Genomic DNA, 18,176 nt, shown 5'->3' on the forward strand with positions numbered 1-18,176 from the left:
TTATTTTCTTTTTGTAAGTTTGTTACTCCAACATTCAGTATTCTTTTTGTTTGTTTTGGCCTGGTCACATCTCAAAGTTTGATTCCTTTTTAAATGAGACTCGATCTCATTTGAACAAATGCACATCAAACTTGTGTGGAGCTTGTTGACTGGCACAGGAGTGAAGACCTCCAAGGATTTTCGTTTCAACCCATGAGATGTAACGATTGGTAAATACCAACAATTTATTGATTTTTGCAATAATATTGGTATTAAGTTGTTTGTATAGTTTATTTAGTAAAAACATTTTTAAAGTTTAATTTCTTTAATTTAAATTATGCATATTATATTGTCTTTTATATTGTTTTACCTGCTGCTTTCTACTGTGGTTGAAACAAAATAAAGTGATAAATGCGGAATCCAACAAGTCAAGTCCTTAACTTCTTGAAATCGAACGACATTACAGGTTTGAACGATTTTGAAAAAACTAAAAGCTTGTAACAGCGTGGCTTGTACTTTGAACTTTTATTTTAGTAGATGGTAAGGGAAAAACTACGGTGGCCGTGAAGTGCAAAACTGATTACAATTCTGAAAACAAAATTAGAAATGCAAATCTAAAAAACTAAATGATTCAGAGAACGCAATGATAAACCTGAAAACAAAATAATTCAGAAACAAAACACAAAGACAAATCAGAAGAACCGGAAGAGGTAGGTACAGTTTGAGACCAGTTCCTGATTACTCAGCACTGATTGGACGAGACATCTGTCAATCACACATACAGGAAGAACGAGCTGAAAACAGCAGAGTCATGGAAGAAAGTTAGGAGATGGTTTTTAATTGAGCTCAGTTTAAATATATTGTATCAACTGCGCTTACTTTGTAATAAAATATACAGTGTCTCTATTTACAATTTTTGTTTTTGGATTTGTCATTTTGTTTTCTGACTAGTTTATGTTTTCTGAATTTTTGTTGCGTTTCCGAATTGTGTGGTTTTTGTTTTGTTTTCAGAATTGTTATCTGTTTTGCATTTCTCGCCACTATCCATAACCTTAAAAAATGAAGGTAAAATTGATTCCCCCCTGCATTATTGTCACTGGGGTATAGCACGGTGTCACGAGGCCCTTTTTAGCGGGACTTCAATTGATTACACAAACAGGTAAGAAGCATAGTTACATAAATCTTTTATTGACATTTGCTTTTGAAAATTATTCTAAAAATGCAGGTTATAGAAAAGACGTGTGTGGTTTCTGTAGCAACAGACTGCAAATATATTGCTTTGAATCACTGTCTCTTTAAACGTTAAGTCTTATATTCAGAGCATATCTAAATTTACATTTGCTGATCACAACAAAACCCCAAAATGTCAGTCATCTCTGTGTCTTTCTGTGTTGCTCAGAAAAAAAAGATTCACATAAATATAATTCATACTAAATTTTCACAAATAAAATATTTTGTCACATTATGGCATTACTTTCATATTAGAAATTTTTTAAACTGTGAACAATACATCATGAAAATATTTGTGGTACTGACTGTAATTTTGTACAAAAATAACACAAAATATTAAAATAACAGATAAAATAATAAATGTAAAAATAAAAAGATCCAGGTCATATTTCACCCCAAATACATTATTAAATAATTAAAATGAAAACAAAACAAATAAATAAAAATAATAATAATATTGATACAAATGTATTTCAGTTGTAAACCTTATATTATGGTAGTGTTTGCTGTACTGAATGTAATTTTACATAATAAAAAAGAAAATCAAAATTATAAAATTGTGAACCATACGTCATAGTTGTACTGAATTACATTTTATAAAATAAAATAAGAAACTTTTTTTCATTATTTATTTATACATGGTGACCCAGACATGTGTTTTACTGAACTGGATTTCATAAAATAAAATAATAAATAAGAATAATTATTGTGTCAGGTCAGGATGTTTTTTATTTATTAGTTATTATTTTTGGGGGTAAAATCTGTGACCAATATTTCTATGAGATTCACCAAAACACAAGACAGACGATTTTTTATCACCATTTCTGTCTGTGAACGGCACACAGTCTGTTCTGCACTTGAAAAAAATCACAAAATAACACAAGTGCCGTAGATGTATAAGAAAAGCTGTGTTCTTCCGGGGTTCATAACTGCAGCTAAAGGCGTTTATAAAACATTTGACAATATTAATATCTCCACATATTGCATTGCTCTCCCTTAATCTCCCTTAATAGTGCTTAATAGTGCTTTCTATACACATATAAACCTATATCTACATTCTTACCCGATAATGTACAAACGAAGATGTAAGTGCAAATACGGTGTGGCGAGTGGGGCGGGGCCGAGAGGCGTGGGAACGAGGAGTGAGGCCAGGTGTAGTGATTGGAGATGAGCTACACCTGCGCCCCACCGCCAGTCTTGAGTCCCACGTAGGAGATGGAAGGATATAAAACTGGAGTGACGACCGTGAAGGACGAGAGAGGACCAGGCCTGGGACGTTATTTTATGTTTTGGTTTTTATTTGCGCGCACCAGTCGTCCGCGAGGGGCTGGGGCGCCGTTTTGTATTTATTTTGTGATTATTAAAATGTTTTGATTGTGCGCCGGTTCCCGCCTCCTTCTTCCCGATGATTAGGGAGTCCATATCGTTACATACGGTATTCATGCATGAGCTTCAGTACTGCTGAGAAAAACTGAGAGAAGGGCACGAACTCCACGAAATGAACATCTTCCATGAAATAACACTGTCAGCTCACGGGAGAAAAGATTCAGTCACTGTGGCTCTCAAACCACTCAGGGTGCTTTCACACCTGCCTCATTTAGTTCGATTGAATCGTACCAGAGTTCGTTTCACCGTTTGGTGCGGTTCGTTTGGGCAGGTGAGAAAGCAGCAAACGCACTCGGGTGCGCACCAAAAGCGGACCAAACAAGTGGAGAGGTTCGTTTGTGGTGAGAATGCGATCCGACCTCGAACAGACCCAACTGCAAAAAGTACTGATCATTTTTGGACTAAACCAGCTGCAGTAGTCAGACATGGGATGAGGAAGTGTTTGTTGACAGTTTGCACTTCAGCATGGCAGCTCGTGGGCAAACTTGGAGTAGTGAGGAGGTGCGGACTCGGAGCCTCATAGAAATTTGGTCAGATGACCATGAGCATGTCGGAGTTAAGAAGAATTAATGCACGCTTCTGCTTGAAGTTAAGAGCAATGCCCGCTCGCCGTTTGCAGTGCATTAGAGCGTTGTTTTCAAGCCGCATCCGCGCTTCATTATAGAAATGTATTGTTTGTATATTGTGGTGCATACAAACAATGTAATAGATTATGGCCAGGGACAAAACCAGCCTGCGCTGTCGTGTCTCCATAGTTGTGTTATGTCCGTGTTGTCTCGGAGCTGGCGAGGAAAACGACTCCATGTCGCTTTCGACATCGTAAAAGGTTTGGAAAAAGACCGCCCCGACCAAGATGGCCCTGCAGACGTCCAGGAGGAGCTCGTCAGGGTCTTCGGAAAGGCCGTCATTGAGCTGGGTGTCACTCACAACGCACCTGACGAGCCTGTGAAAGGTAACTGGACTCGTGGCTCCTCCAGTCGAGCTGCTACCAGACGGCATTGAGGCATATAAGAGCTCGTGGTGAAGTCATGGGCTGCACCCCAAACGGCACACACCCACTCTGCTACGCAGGCCATGTTCACACACGAGGACGGGGCGGAAACCCTCCCCCCATCGAGGAGACTGTTACCGCACACCTGTGCCCGTCTCCCTCTGCATTTGGTTCGGACCACAGCCTGCCCTCATAGCCATGCAGTTCACGGCCCTTAGACAGACAAAGCCTATACTTCTGAGGGAAGACAGCTTCTGCTCTTCATGCCAGGGCAATACCCAAGGTGTTGGCACAGTAGAGCTGATGTCATCAGGGATCTGCTCAGCCGTTTCATGGGGCTCATGGCTTACCCTAGCTGTCCTAGAAGACGCGGACCGTTGGACGCTCCTAAACGTTGCAGTTGCTCCCTCCGGTTCCCGCCTCCTTCTTCCCGATGATTAGGGAGTCCATATCGTTACATACGGTATTCATGCATGAGCTTCAGTACTGCTGAGAAAAACTGAGAGAAGGGCACGAACTCCACGAAATGAACATCTTCCATGAAATAACACTGTCAGCTCACGGGAGAAAAGACGTCTTTGGTGACGTCATGGAGCTTTTCTCAGAGACGCGGAAAGCGCGCCAAGGCAGTGAGCCACATGATGCCCCGTCGCTCACTCCAGCCTTCATCTGCGAGGTTCTGCTTTTATGCACCTCGTCAGGCTCTAAGACCAGCTAAATAGCCCGCCGTGGCACCCCAACGTGACCGAACGCTCGTTTCAGGCCGAAACCAGCAGTGGTAAGAGCCTGGAAGGAAACGTCAGGGTCAGTTGAGGCCCCCGCGCCGCGAGAGAGCCAGCGCACCATCGAGCCTTCTCCCTGACGATGAAAGAGTGAGTGCGCGGGAGGCCCCGCCCCCAAGCGCCATGTTCAAATACATCATGTCCCCCATGTTTCTTCGGGTGACGATTGCTATGTCTGTTTAAATGCTGTTTGTGTGAGTTCCACAATAAAAGCATGTATACAATCAACAAAAGAGCTTTACTTCCTCTTACACTCAACACTGTGTCACTCGCCCTGTCTCAGAACAGTGCAGAGCCACAACCTATGATTATAATGGCCTCGCGAGGGAGCGAGAGTGCCAACTCCACATAACACATGCATCATGTCCCCCATGTCACTATGGGTGAAGATTGCTATGTGTTTAAATTATGTTTGTGTGCGTAAAAATTTTATTATAGAACCATGTATCCAAATTCTTGCACCCAACATTGTGTCACTCGCCCTGTCTCAAACAGCGTGGAGCCACAACCCATGATTATAATGGCTTCTCGATGGCGTGAGACTGTCACACCATTACGCGACCCGCCCTCCGCCAGTGCTTCCAGCCTCGCGGGGGCGGGGCCCCTGGTCAAAATAAGCCATCAGTGGCTGTAGAGGTAACGCGTCCGCAGTGTCATTTCATGGACAGTAGGAAGGCTATCCCGGGGGTTTCACCGTGGATACTGGGAATAATTCTCTCCAAAGATATTCTCTCCAATTCAAACGCAGACCTCCCCACTTCAATGGCGTGGTCCCGTCACTGACTTTGGCCCAAAACCGTCCTGACAGAAAGTTCTCAGTCTGCTCGAGAGAGAGAGCAATAGAGCGAAATTTCCCCTCAGATCGAGCAGAATGCGCATGTTGAATTATCTGGACGATTGGCTGTTTTTAGCCCACTCAAGAGATTTGCTATCAGTCACGTGGAAACAATGCTTCGCCGTTAGGATACGCTGGGACTGCATGTGAATATGCAGAAGGGCGTGTTTTTATGAGTCGGACTGTAACATATCTAGGAATATGTTTGGACTCCATGGAGATGCGAGCCCATCTCTCTCTAGAGCATTTCATCGATTCTGCGCTGTTTCAGACCGGGCAGGTCGTTTTCACTAAGGGAATTTCAGAGGCTTCTGGGACTGATGGCAGCGGCTTCTTCAGTGTGCCATCTGGGTCTGCTACATTGCGGCCGCTTCAGTTTTGGCTGTAACTCGAGTTCCGCCGAGGGCGTGGTCTTCGGTCCACAAGCACTTACGGTCATTCACAGTTGCGTCAGCACTCTGAGACCGTGGAACAGCCCGGATATGTTCAGCCCAGGAGTTCTTTTCTCTGCGAACGCGTCTACTTCAGGCTGGGGAGCAGTGCGTCTGGGCGTACCTGCCTCAGGCCTGTGGTTGGAGTCACAGAGAAGGTGGCACATAAACCGTTTGGAATTGGAAGTGGTGTCCTTTCTCCCTGCAAGCCTTTCAGTCAAAATCGGAGCGGCAACATGTACTGATTCAAACTGACAACACGTCTGTGGTCTCGTACATAAATCACCAGAGCGGTGTGCGCTCCAGAGCTCTATTAAAACAGGCAGCAAGTCTCCTGTTGTGGGCGGACCGACACTTAATCTCCATAAGAGCATCGCACATCCCCGGTACTTTGAACCATGGAGTAAGCATGCTTTCGAGGAACGGGATTCCTCAAGGAGATGGAGGCCTCACCCAGGATCAGATCTAATGGTTTGGGAGGGAGGAAGTTGATTTGTTTGCAATGAGCGAGAACACACACTGTAAGACGTTTTTCTCGCTATCTCACTCCCCCCTACCGCGAGATGCTCTGACATTGCATTGGCCGGAAGCTAGGTTTACACGTTCCCTCCTGTGAAGATTCTGCCTGTGTTGTGCAAAATCAGGGAGGAGAGAGCGTCAGTTATACTCGTGGCCACGAACTGGCCGAATCAGCCCTGGTTCGCGGACCTGAGAGAGTTAGAAATGGCTCCCCCATGGCGAATCCCCCTCAGGCAGGACCTGCTGTCTCAGGCGAATGGCACAATATAGCACCCCAGCCCCGAGCTGTGGAACCTTCATGTGTGGCCTCTGCGGGGACCCTAATGAGCAGGACGCTCTACGCTCACGAGTGCTAAACACACTTACAGAGCACCATCAAAACATTTAACCACCATCAAACATTTGTTGCTACGCGCTGAAGTGGGGAGTTTTCACAAAATGGTGCAAGGACATCTATATTGACCCGGGGACCTGTTCTGTGTCGGATGTTTTGCGCTTTCTACAGCACAGTATGGATAGCGGGAGTTTGAAACCATCCACGCTGAAGGTGTATGTGACCGATATTGCCGCTTTCGTTCCCCGGTTGACGGGCAAACGATCGGTAAGCACGCTCTGGTAATTCGTTTTCTCAGGGGAGCAAGGAGATTGTGTAATTCATGGCCGCCCTCCGTGCTGCCGTGGGATTTAGCTCTAGTTTTGAGGGCTCTATCTCTACCGTTTGAGACATTAGCTTCGATTGCAGTTAAGGAGCTTCCCTGAAGACTGCCTTGCTTCTTGCTCTCACCTCGGCGAAGCGCCTTGGTGACTTTCATGAGTTTTTGGTGAACGATATTGCATTGGCTTCGGGCCTGGCGAGTGTAATGTCACTCTCCGGCCGAGACCTGGTTTCGTTCCGAAGACACTCAATACACCGTTTTGTTTCCCTGCCGGCCTTATCTGTTTAGCCGTCAGCCTCGCGTGACGCTGATGCTCAGAGCGCCGGGACCCTGTTAGGGTTTTACGGATGTATATGAATCGCTCGGCCGCCTTTCGTCAGTCGGATCAGCTGTTCGTGTGCTTGGTGGATGTATAAGGGACCTGCTGTTTCTAAACAGAGACTTTCTCACTGGATTGTGGACACTATCGAATGCCAGGGGAAGGATTATCCCCTCAACATCAGAGCTCATTCTGCGAGGACAATATAAATGCTTCCTGATGGGCCTGGTCTAGAGGTATGTCTGTCCAGTATTTATGTTTTGCTGCTGGTTGGTCTTCCCAGAACACAATCACCAGGTTTTACAAGCTGGATGTACCCTCTGTAGCGTCACATGTACTGTAGTTACCATGGCTGCTAACTATGGATTATATGGTTTATGCAGTAGTCACCGCAAACGCCATCGACTCTGTTTAACTCTCATGCTTGAGTGCTTATTGCGTTGTGTCTGCCCTGGTTAGTGCAGACTGCGATTTATTGCTTGAAGTTATGCAAATTTTGTTAGGGTCAGAGCAGATGTCTCATTGGTCTAGTTCCGTCTATCAGATGCAAGCACTCTTAGCGACACGGCAATTGGCTAGAACTGTCCTGCTTATGTGTGGGGGGTGATTGACTCTGTTCAGGGCTTATCTGCACTGCTCTCACGGCAGGATTTTATACAGTTCCCATATACGTCTTAGCTAACATAATGTTGAGTTACCGCCTCGAGAGGGAACGTCTCCGGTTACTATCATAACCTCGGTTCCCTGAGAGGCGGGAACGAGACATTACGTTAGCCGCCGTGGTCGCTGTTTGATCAGCTGTGCTAGCGTTCAGTCGTGATTCTGATGTAATTTTTCGGTGAAAGTGGAGAAGGGAAGAGTTCCCATATACGTCTTAGCTAACATAATGTTGAGTTACCGCCTCGAGAGGGAACGTCTCCGGTTACTATCATAACCTCGGTTCCCTGAGAGGCGGGAACGAGACATTACGTTAGCCGCCGTGGTCGCTGTTTGATCAGCTGTGCTAGCGTTCAGTCGTGATTCTGATGTAATTTTTCGGTGAAAGTGGAGAAGGGAAGAGTTCCCATATACTTCTTAGCTGACATAATGTCTCGTTCCCGCCTCTCAGGGAACCGAGGTTACGATAGTAACCGGAGAACGTTTTCCCGCATGTAAATTCTGACCAATCGAAAAGCAGTTTAGGAAATACGTCAATGGCCAATGAGTGATGTGGATGTTGTCATGTGACTGCATTTTGGTTCGTTTCAACTGGTACGGACCTAAGCAATCAGTGTGGTGTGAAAAGGAACGAAAAAAGCTGAAAAATGCTACAATGTATAATTGTTTGCCCTTGTTTCGGACCAAATGAATCAAACTAGAGATGTGAAAGCACCCTCAAATATCAAACATTAAAGATCCTGTTTTACGCATTTTTTTAAGCTTTTTGATTGTGTTTACAGTGTGCAATATAACATGTGTTCATGTTTCGCATGAAAAAAAACGGTATTTTTCAAACAATTCACCTATCTGTATACCGCTGTTTTCACTGTAATAAAAAAAGGCTGATGTCTTCCTTGTTCTATAAAGTCCCTCCTTCAGAAATACGTAACGAGTTCTGATTGGGCAGCGGTTCCTGTATTGTGATTCGACAGCAGCTGAGTGCACGCTACCCTCCTGCAAACGTGATTGGACTATTTTGAGAAGCAAGTGGGCTGGAGCATGTGCAGGAGATGTATTTATAGTCACAGGAGCGTTTTTAACGGCGAGATGCGCATGAAAATCGCATTCGTTTTTTTGCACAGCCCTAACATCTCGTTAACAAAGCTAAACAGCGTTGCCCTTTGTGTAATAAGTTATTAAATGCACCAGCTTAAATAATAAAATACACTTACCAGTTGTGGTCCATAAACAACACCTTCTCCAGACAAAGAGGGAACTGCTCCATCTTTCAAGAATAATCTTTGTGCGAATCCGGCATTAAACTGATTAAGAAAGTTGTCCTCAGCAAACTGTCCTCAGCAAAATTTGCTGCACATAGTTTTACATGTGGATTATAATTTTCCGGAACCGAGTTAAACATAAATTGTAACCATTAATCTCCAAGTACAGCGTCCCTAGGAAGCCCAAACAAAGATGATTGGACTCAAACGACATGGCGACAAACACCCCACATAGCAAGCAGACGTTGATTCAACGTCAATTTTCGGTTGTAAAGGTATCAGTCGTCGATCAAATTTTGATGTTGGATCAACGTTCACTATTTGGTCAGAACATCAGAACGTTATTTAGTGGAAAATAAAGCATCGATTCAACGTCGAAATCACGTTGACTCATCAACCGACACAGCCGACGCATCTGATCAAAAATAATAACGTCGGATCTTGATCAGAGGCATCGGAGATCTGCGCATGCACTCTCACAGAAAGATGTATTTTTCTTCATTATTTTATATAGCCTCGTGGGTTGTCCGTCTGCCACTGAATATTATAGGCTAAGGCCCTGTCCAAAAGTTTCTGTGAATACGCACACATTTTTTTATCGGATAGGCGTTTTGTCCACACGGATCCGGCGTTTTCGCAAGGTGAAACTGCTATTTTTTGAACCCGGGTCCCAGAGTGGATAAATTTGTCTTTGCGTTTTCGTCTGAACGGCTAATCCATATATTTTCTGAAACGATGATGTCATCAGCCCACGTCTCCCCCCTAGTCAGACACCTCTACGTCAATTCATTCAAACACTGGAGCGGAGGGAGTTGGAAACGGGCGATCGACAACACTGGCCAGCTGCAGCTCTGTTTCTCGCTGCTGTTTTCACTACTTTCGGTAAGTTTAGTCAATTAAAATTGCACACAGGGCCGCCGCTCCGCACACGCACATCACGCACTGCGCGTAGGGTCATCTGGGTCGTGAAAAAAGTAAAAATCACAATAGGCTACTAGTATAAATAACAAATAAAATATTTCTAAAAGCATGTTATACAAAAGCAATACAAAAGTAATATAGGCCTAGACCAAATTAGTCGAGAAACCAATGAATTAAATAAAAATGTTAGTTTTAAAAGAACGGCGTTAGGTAACAACGTTATTTTTTCAGTAACGTATCTAACTAGTTACTTTTCCCGTCGTTACAGTGCCGTTAACGTTACTGAAGGTTAAATGAGGTGCGTTACTATGCATTGATTTAATAAACTATGCAATCCGAACGCACCCCCGGCTCACACAGCGAGTCATGTGTTTCATGGTAGCCAATCAGAGCCAGTGTTTTTACACACATGCCGGCACACGCGGCTGCGCCGGCGGCGCCAAACACACACATACACACACACGCAACACACACACACGCAACAGCTACACAGAGATTCGCAGCAGAGATGGCAAAATGGCGAGTCAAGAGAAATCCGATGAAAAGTTGGCATTTTCAAGTTGAAGATATAAGAACTACTTAAAATTAATTGTGGTCAAAGGCAAGAACGTGCATGTAATGTGTGACACGCATCTACAAAGCTAGTGGCCAAAACATGCTTTCTTACAAAGATAATACTTGAAGTGCAGGATAAAACTCTTGCTGTCTGTTGACGAGCAATAAATATTGAAAGTCACGTACCTGTCTGTTCTACTCATTTCAACTGATTTGTGAAAACAGCAAAAAAAAAAAAAAAAAAGTACAAATTCTCTGACATGTAGCAACTTTTTTTTTTCTTTTTTCTTTTTTCTTTTTTCTTTTTTTTTTTTTTTACAGTAAAGCAAATAGTTACTTTCCCTGGTAACGAGTTACTTTTATTACAGAGTAATTCAGTTACTAACTCAGTTACTTTTTGGAACAAGTAGTGAGTAACTATAACTAATTACTTTTTTAAAGTAACGTTCCCAACACTGATGATAGCTGATTTTGCAGCTAGGAAATGTAGGCGTGTGCCTCTGTAGGGCCTCTGACAACTGATGGTAGTGAAAATGTTTAATATAGTTCTATAGAATAGCAGAATGGTCTCTTTATAGAGATGTAATCCTTCTCTTGGATAAATTCTACTGTGCAGTTATGCATGGTTACACTGATTGCACAAATATCATATGCCACTGTTCCTGACATCTCTCTTGCTTGTATTTGACCAACATCTGTTGAATCTACTTCATAGAAATGGTTTAGTGTTTTCAAACAAGTCCGTGAACATCCGTTATCAGAGGAGGTAACTTATGCTAACTCCATAGACTGAGCTTTTCATGAAGAGATTGGGATTTTAATAACACATTTATGTGTAGGAGAGAGGCAGTGACAGTTCTGTAAAATATTTGCTGGTCATTTTTCAATGGATGATTGAAAATAGGCTTTTTTATTTAACCTAAATATACACTAACATTACCGTTAATCCGTGACGTCATTACATCAGCGTCACAGTTCAAACGCATTTTGATCTTGTCTTATGGTAAACAAATATTGAAAAAACTGTTCAGGATATTTATTAAATACATATTCTTTCTCTTTTATACATTTCTAGTAGCTTGGTTTCTTGTGATAAAACTGTCATTGTTTACTGAATATTTTTGGCTCTGTGACAGATTGCTTGTTATATTTCTAGATTCTTATAGTGTTTGATGGCCTGCATCCCAGAGTCTGAGCAAACCTCCTGTCTACTAACTTTAGTTGAACTTTAGTCTACTATTTAACAATACATTCACATTATTTTTTAATCAATCTTCTCCCACAGATCCATCAAAGTCCTCATCTTCTGGGTCTGAATTGAACAGCTTTCTTCATCAAACACACATGGTTCCCTCTCATCATGGTTGATCACTACCAGCATACGTAGTGTACGTATTACGTCCCTGTGTCAACGGGAAATGGTCTGACAGTCAGGTAAACGGAGCGCTTACCAAAGTCGCACAACAACATTTTTACAGATTTTGGAACTCAGTGTACACATAAGGCGCACCGGATTATCAGGTGCACGCCCGGTTTTTGAGAAAATGAAAGGCTCTTAGATGCAGTGTTGCCAACTTCTTTCAATGGAAAGTAGCTAAACCGTGCCTGAAAAGTCTCTAAATGCCGCTAGATGACGTCATATGCTAATTAGCATATTCATGACGTAAGTGCGTTATATTATTTTGCACTTTCTGTGCTCATGTACTGCATTTTAATGCAGCCAAATTTCGTAATAAAACGTTTTTTATTATTATATGTTAATGTTTCTGTTGTCCGACAATGGAATTAATATTATAATGACTGAAAAGCGGTCCATTAATACTACATACCAGGTCTCAAAGATGTTAATCTCTGCACTAAAATCCTATTCACGACATTGTCTAATGAAATCACATACACATAAGATTAAGACAATGGTAGTACTGTGATTTTGGCTATACTTGTATGTAAAATAGAGTCGGAAGCAACAGAATATCTTTTTTTAACTGAAAGTGCTGCTCCTCTCTGCTCGTTGAATAGAGCAGATGCAGAGAGAGAGAGGCGTGTGCGCGCCCTGGGAGAGAGAGCGAGAGAGAGAGCTCGTGCTGCAGTACCGGAGAGTCTCAGAGACTAAATATAAGGTCTGTCAAAAAAAGTCGCTAGATTTGTCGCTAGTCGCTTTTTTGGAAAAAAGTCGCTGAGAGGGTCTGAAAAGTCGCTAAATCTGGCGACAAAGTCGCTAAGTTGGCAACACTGCTTAGATGCACATTATAGTGCGGAAAATATGGTAATTTGTTTGTCAAGCAAGATGGCAGTATTGGCGTTATGATAGGTCAGATCACCTGTCAATCAAGCTCACTGTGAACGTTCAATGACATTTTGCATTCACAACGAAAACATCTCATGTTTCACTTTTGTTAAATGTGATGAACTAAATAATCTTTTGTGTGAAATATAAATAGCTATGCTAATCTTTCTCCTTTTGTTTTCCTGTTTCTCCAGCCTCGCGTGTGGAGACTTCAGAAGATGCCAGACCTCACAAAGATTTCAGATGATGGAAACTATAGATGAACACGCAAAGCTGCTAAATCATTTTTATATTGTAATCATTGCCCTAAAAGGTAAGTTTGCAGGCTGATTTAAGGTATGCTCCTACATTTTCTGCTTGTACTCCTATGTATTTATGATACAAATGTAAATGACTGCAAGTGAACATAAAAAGCTGTTGCATGCCTTTCTCATAAGCACTCGCCTGCTAGCAATGCTAATTTTATTTAACAATGTTATTACTGAGATCATTAAAGTAATTGTGACGAGTGGGGTGGGGCAGAGAGCCTTGGGAACGGAGCGAGGCCGGTGGAGTGATTTGGGAAATGAGTAGGGATGGGTATCGAAAACCGGTTCCATTTTAGAACCGGTACCAAATTTCCAAGAACCGGGTATTCGATAAGACGTGTGCATTTCGATTTTGCTTAACGATTCCAGCGTTCGAATTCCAATTTGATTAAAAATGATACAGTGCAGGAATGGAAATAATTTGCGCCCTGTTTGTGTGCAGCGTGCATGAAGCGCAAGCGCGTGCACAGAGAGCAGCGGTTGCGCTACGGGTTCCCGGTTTGTGTCCGTTCTTGGACTGTTCCGTGTATTTCCACTGTTGTTCAGAGTCGAAACTGACTTCTTTCAAATTTGTCGACCAATATACAGAAAACTACATCAGTATATCATCATAAACACAACCGCTTTCATCTTATGTGAATGTGAACAGATGAGCAAGAAAACACATGTGTACAGTATTTTTGCTCTAAGAGACAACAGCCTAATAAACGCGCTGCCTGTCATTAATGTTAATCAAAGAACAAAAGAAAACCATTCACTGATCTTGACTGAATATATTTAATAACTTTGATTAATCTTTATTTTATTTATAAAAAGAAAACAATGCAGTGTTTTTAAACTTTTAATTAGTTTCTGTACCTGAAATGTTGTTTAGTTGTATTTATTTATGATATTGCTAATTGATTTGTTTGTTCCTATCTTATTACTGACTGGTTACTTGTCTTTAGCACTTTAATATTTGAATTCATCTTAATTTAGTTGTTTTTGCTATAGTATTTTTTTAAGCACAGGCAAAATTCCTCTTGCAGTGTTTTGTAGGCTGCTGATATTTCCTCATGTTATTCAGCTGCAACAGAGTGCTTTGTAAAAAGACAGAATACATGTTTGACATCTAAATGTTGTACTTAATTTTTTTTAATATTGAATTTTTTTTGTCTATATTTTGTGTTTGTGCGTGACAGTTGTCTGCGAGGGGCTGGCTCGATGTTTTGTCTTTATTTTATTATTAAAGCTTTGTTTGATTGTCCGCTGGTTCCCTCCTCCTCCTTCCTGAGATTGTGAAGTTTTTATGCCGTTACAGTAATATTGTGACTTTATTAAACAATCCTCTATGAAAATACAGTTTCACTGTGTGATCAATGTACTTTCAGGGAGGAACTTGTCAGCAAATCTACTTCACAGCACATCAGTGAAAGCAGTTAACAGTTACAGACGTGTGTTGGATCAGGGACAGATCTGAATTCTGCAGGTAGGTAGATCTCCAGGAACAGGATTATACAGCCCTGTTATATTGGTAATGTATGATGGATTTTGTTTTTATTGCAGGTTTCCTGTGATGACAGTTGAAGAGATCAGCACATCAGACCACACTGACTTCTTTGCATGGGTAGCTGACTACTACTACTATGTTCTGTGAAGGTATTATTATAGCAAACCTGAGCACCTGTAACAGTGTAAATGTTGTAATGAATAGTCACACATGCATATTTGTAAATTGAAAGTCACAGATACATTTTTTTTTAGTACTAACAATATATGTTTTTTTTTTTACTAATTCTCTCCAGCAAACACAACACAACAATTACACCATTTCACATTATGAGGTGCACAAACCCTATTTTACAAATAAGAGAACAGTATAGACCCTTTGCACGTGACGTCACCCTCTAATCGCGCGAATTGTGTACGCCATGACGGACGGCAGAAGAGCTTTGCTGTAGGATGGACGGCAAGCCAAACGAGTTTGTGTTCGTTCGTGTAATAAAATGTTTTTTTGTTTTTTTTACTTGAAAGCACAATGCAGTGTTAATGGTCAAACTGTGTATTTACAATGTTAAAGTGGCTGAAAACAATAAATATTATTATTAGGAATAAAACTTATTAGGAATAAAGCAGTAACGTTAGGAATAGTTAGGCCTACTACACTACTGTAATTTTAATATCGTCATTGTGGTGGTACTTGGACAGCCAAATATTTTCTGAAGTGGTACTTGGTATAAAACGTTATAGACTGCATTAGAAAGTTGCATTGGCACACAACGGTAACTTAAGTGGGTAGCCACGAACAACCAGGTCCTTTAAAAACAGGTTATGTTAAGTTACAAAGAACTGGTAAGCATCCAGGCTTTTAAAAGCTTTGACCTCATCACCAGTGTATGGGGATACCCCGTTTACCACATAGTGGTACAGATTGTGTGGAATGAAGTCGGGTAGACTCGGCGATTTAATGAGGTCCGTGAAAACGGAGGAAAAAGGTAAGGATCGGTATCCAATCCCACGATCTCCAAGTTCTCCAAATACCGTTCTTTGTGAGCGCCTACCAGATGCCCTACCTCGACCGATAACGGCACGACAGCTTGTTCAATAGAAGAAGCCATAAAGTTTAGTGTTTTTTATTTTAAACTGATTGAAACTTCCACTACTATTTAGCTTGTGCTTCCGGTGATTCTGCCGTCCGTCATGGCGTCGTCACGTGGTCGTAGTCACGTGTTTGCAAAAGGATACAAGTGCTCAGTTTAGCCCCTTTCACACTGAGATTCTAGATAATACACGGGTAATGTGTCCTGGCAATTGTTCCCGGATCATTAGATTTTGGTTCATTCACACTGCCAGTGATTTTCCGGAATCTGTGTGTGCGTTCACACACAAACCATAAAGACACATGACATTACAATGTGACGTGTTTTGTTTCACTTAAGCTGGTGAACGATGTCAGCTTCAGAACGGATATTGAGGAACTAACTGATCTCCACTTCATTACAGTTTGCACATATTTTTTCGTCACAAACATTGATCTGCCTTTTTTTATAGAACCACCGTGCATTGTGAAAGGGGCTTTAGTCTAGCGCACTACACATAAGTTATTTATTTACTATTATTATTATTTTATTTTTAATGTCATGGAAAAGTTAATTTCAGTAATTCAACTCAAATTGTGAAACTTGGGTATTAAATAAATTCAGTGCACACAGACTGAAGTGGTTTAAGTCTTTGGTTCTTTTAATTGTGATGATTTTGGCTCACATTTAACAAAAACCCACCAATTCACGACCTCCAAAAATAAGAATACTTCATAAGAGCAATAAAAAAAAAAACATTTTTAGTGAACTGTTGGCCTTCTGGAAAGTATGTTAATTTACTGTACATGTACTCAATACTTGGTAGGGACTCCTTGTGCTTTAATTACTGCCTCAGTTCAGCGTGGCATGGAGGTGATCAGTTTGTGGCACTGCTGAGGTGGTCTGAAGCCCAGGTTTCTTTGACAGTGGCCTTCAGCTCATCTGCATTGTTTGGTCTCTTGTTTCTCATCTTCCTCTTGACAATAATCCATAGATTCTCCCTGGGGTTCCGGTCTGGTGAGTCAAGCACACCAACACCATGCTCATTTAACCAACTTTTGGTGGCCGCCACAGTCTAGTTCATGAATGGGAACACTGCTCTGTGATAAATGAGTTTCCAACAGTTTTAATGTTGAAAACAGTTTTGCTGCTTAACATTTTTTATGGAAACAACACCAGTAAAACATTTGTGGTAAGAAAAGAGAGAAATTAATAAATTTGTGGTAAAAAACAAAACAAACAAAAACAAAAAAAAAACAGTTGACAGGTACCTATTGCTAATATCGCTTAAATAACATTAAGTGGATGCAAGATGCTGGGATAGGCTTCAGCCCCCATGACCCTAGAGAGGATAACTGGTTTGCAGAGAAAATAGATGGATAGATGAACTTCCAAAATTCTTTGACTTGCTTTGATTTTGTTTCTATTCTTATTGCTGTTCAGCTTAAAAATACCTTTCCATTATCTATGTTTGTCATTTTACATCATTATACCTGTGCTAAACCTATGAAAATTAAGAAACTAATGAAAGAGTCTTTTTTGTTGTTGTTGATGTTTTTTGTTACAGGATTCTGTATTCCCAGCCTCAACTATTTATCAAAAGGACCGTCAAGGTGGGAATTCTTTGAACCAGTGTCAGTTTCCATGGGATGAAAGAGGGCAAACTAGTGGAAGATGGGGGTACTGACATTAACCTGCTCTATTCACTGTATTGCACATTTTTGTTAACACGTTTTCAGTTTTTCATTTCAAGTACTGGTGGTTTTGATTTTGTCTAGATGACATGCTGTCCTAACACTGTCCTAACAGGTCAGAGCTCAGGTACCACCCAAAATTCAGCCATAACCAATCAGAAAAAAGAAATCTAAAGGGTCAGTTTATCATCAAGTACTCTGACTTGACACCGATGATTGATCATGAAACCAATGATTGCAGAGGCTTTAAAAAATGATCAATCATTGCGGTCAAGTCTGAGTACTCTAGTACTTGTGCACATCCCTATTAAACACATATTAGTACTGATGTATACTGCATTGATGTATACTGTAAATGTAATAAACATTTTAATCATACATCTTGTAAAAAAATGTATACTGCATTGATGTATACTGTAAATGTAATAAACATTTTAATCATACATCTTGTAACATCTAGTTTAAAAAAAAAAACTTTATGAACAATAAATGGGGCCATAAAGGGCATATTCTTCACTGGTTCTTTTACAAAATGGTTGTTCAGGGAACCAAAAATGGTTCCTTTATGGCATCCCCGCGAAACCCCTTTTGGTTCATCTGGTCACCTTTTTTTTTAAGAGTGTAGACCATAGAAACCAATGATATTACAAAAATGTATATGAATTAAACAAATGTTGGAGACAAGGGGGGGAAAAATCATACAATCATGCAAATTCAAAACACTGCTTTTCAGATGTTTGACCCATCAGGAATCAGAAGCAATGTGCAGTTCCACAATCCATAATCCATAAAAAAAAAAACAATAA

General features: G+C 41.2%; 2 long non-coding RNA genes across 3 annotated transcripts; both read left to right on the plus strand.

Moving 5' to 3' along the window:
* The first annotated feature begins 6 nt into the window (after nucleotides 1-6).
* LOC113089628 (uncharacterized) lies at nucleotides 7-16,185 on the plus strand. 2 transcript variants are annotated; one of them, XR_003286599.1, is made up of 5 exons: nucleotides 7-209; nucleotides 11,809-11,957; nucleotides 13,005-13,123; nucleotides 14,489-14,586; nucleotides 14,664-16,185. It is a non-coding gene; the product is annotated as an uncharacterized LOC113089628 (long non-coding RNA). The 2 variants fall into 2 exon arrangements; XR_003286600.1 differs by lacking the exon at nucleotides 7-209 and adding an exon at nucleotides 933-1,138.
* Nucleotides 16,186-16,565: 380 nt separating this feature from the next.
* Nucleotides 16,566-17,813, plus strand: LOC113089624 (uncharacterized). Its single transcript, XR_003286598.1, has 2 exons — nucleotides 16,566-16,693; nucleotides 17,244-17,813. It is a non-coding gene; the product is annotated as an uncharacterized LOC113089624 (long non-coding RNA).
* The last annotated feature ends 363 nt before the right edge of the window (nucleotides 17,814-18,176 follow it).

Source organism: Carassius auratus, unplaced genomic scaffold, assembly GCF_003368295.1.
Source record: "Carassius auratus strain Wakin unplaced genomic scaffold, ASM336829v1 scaf_tig00050540, whole genome shotgun sequence".
Lineage (NCBI taxonomy): Eukaryota > Metazoa > Chordata > Actinopteri > Cypriniformes > Cyprinidae > Carassius > Carassius auratus.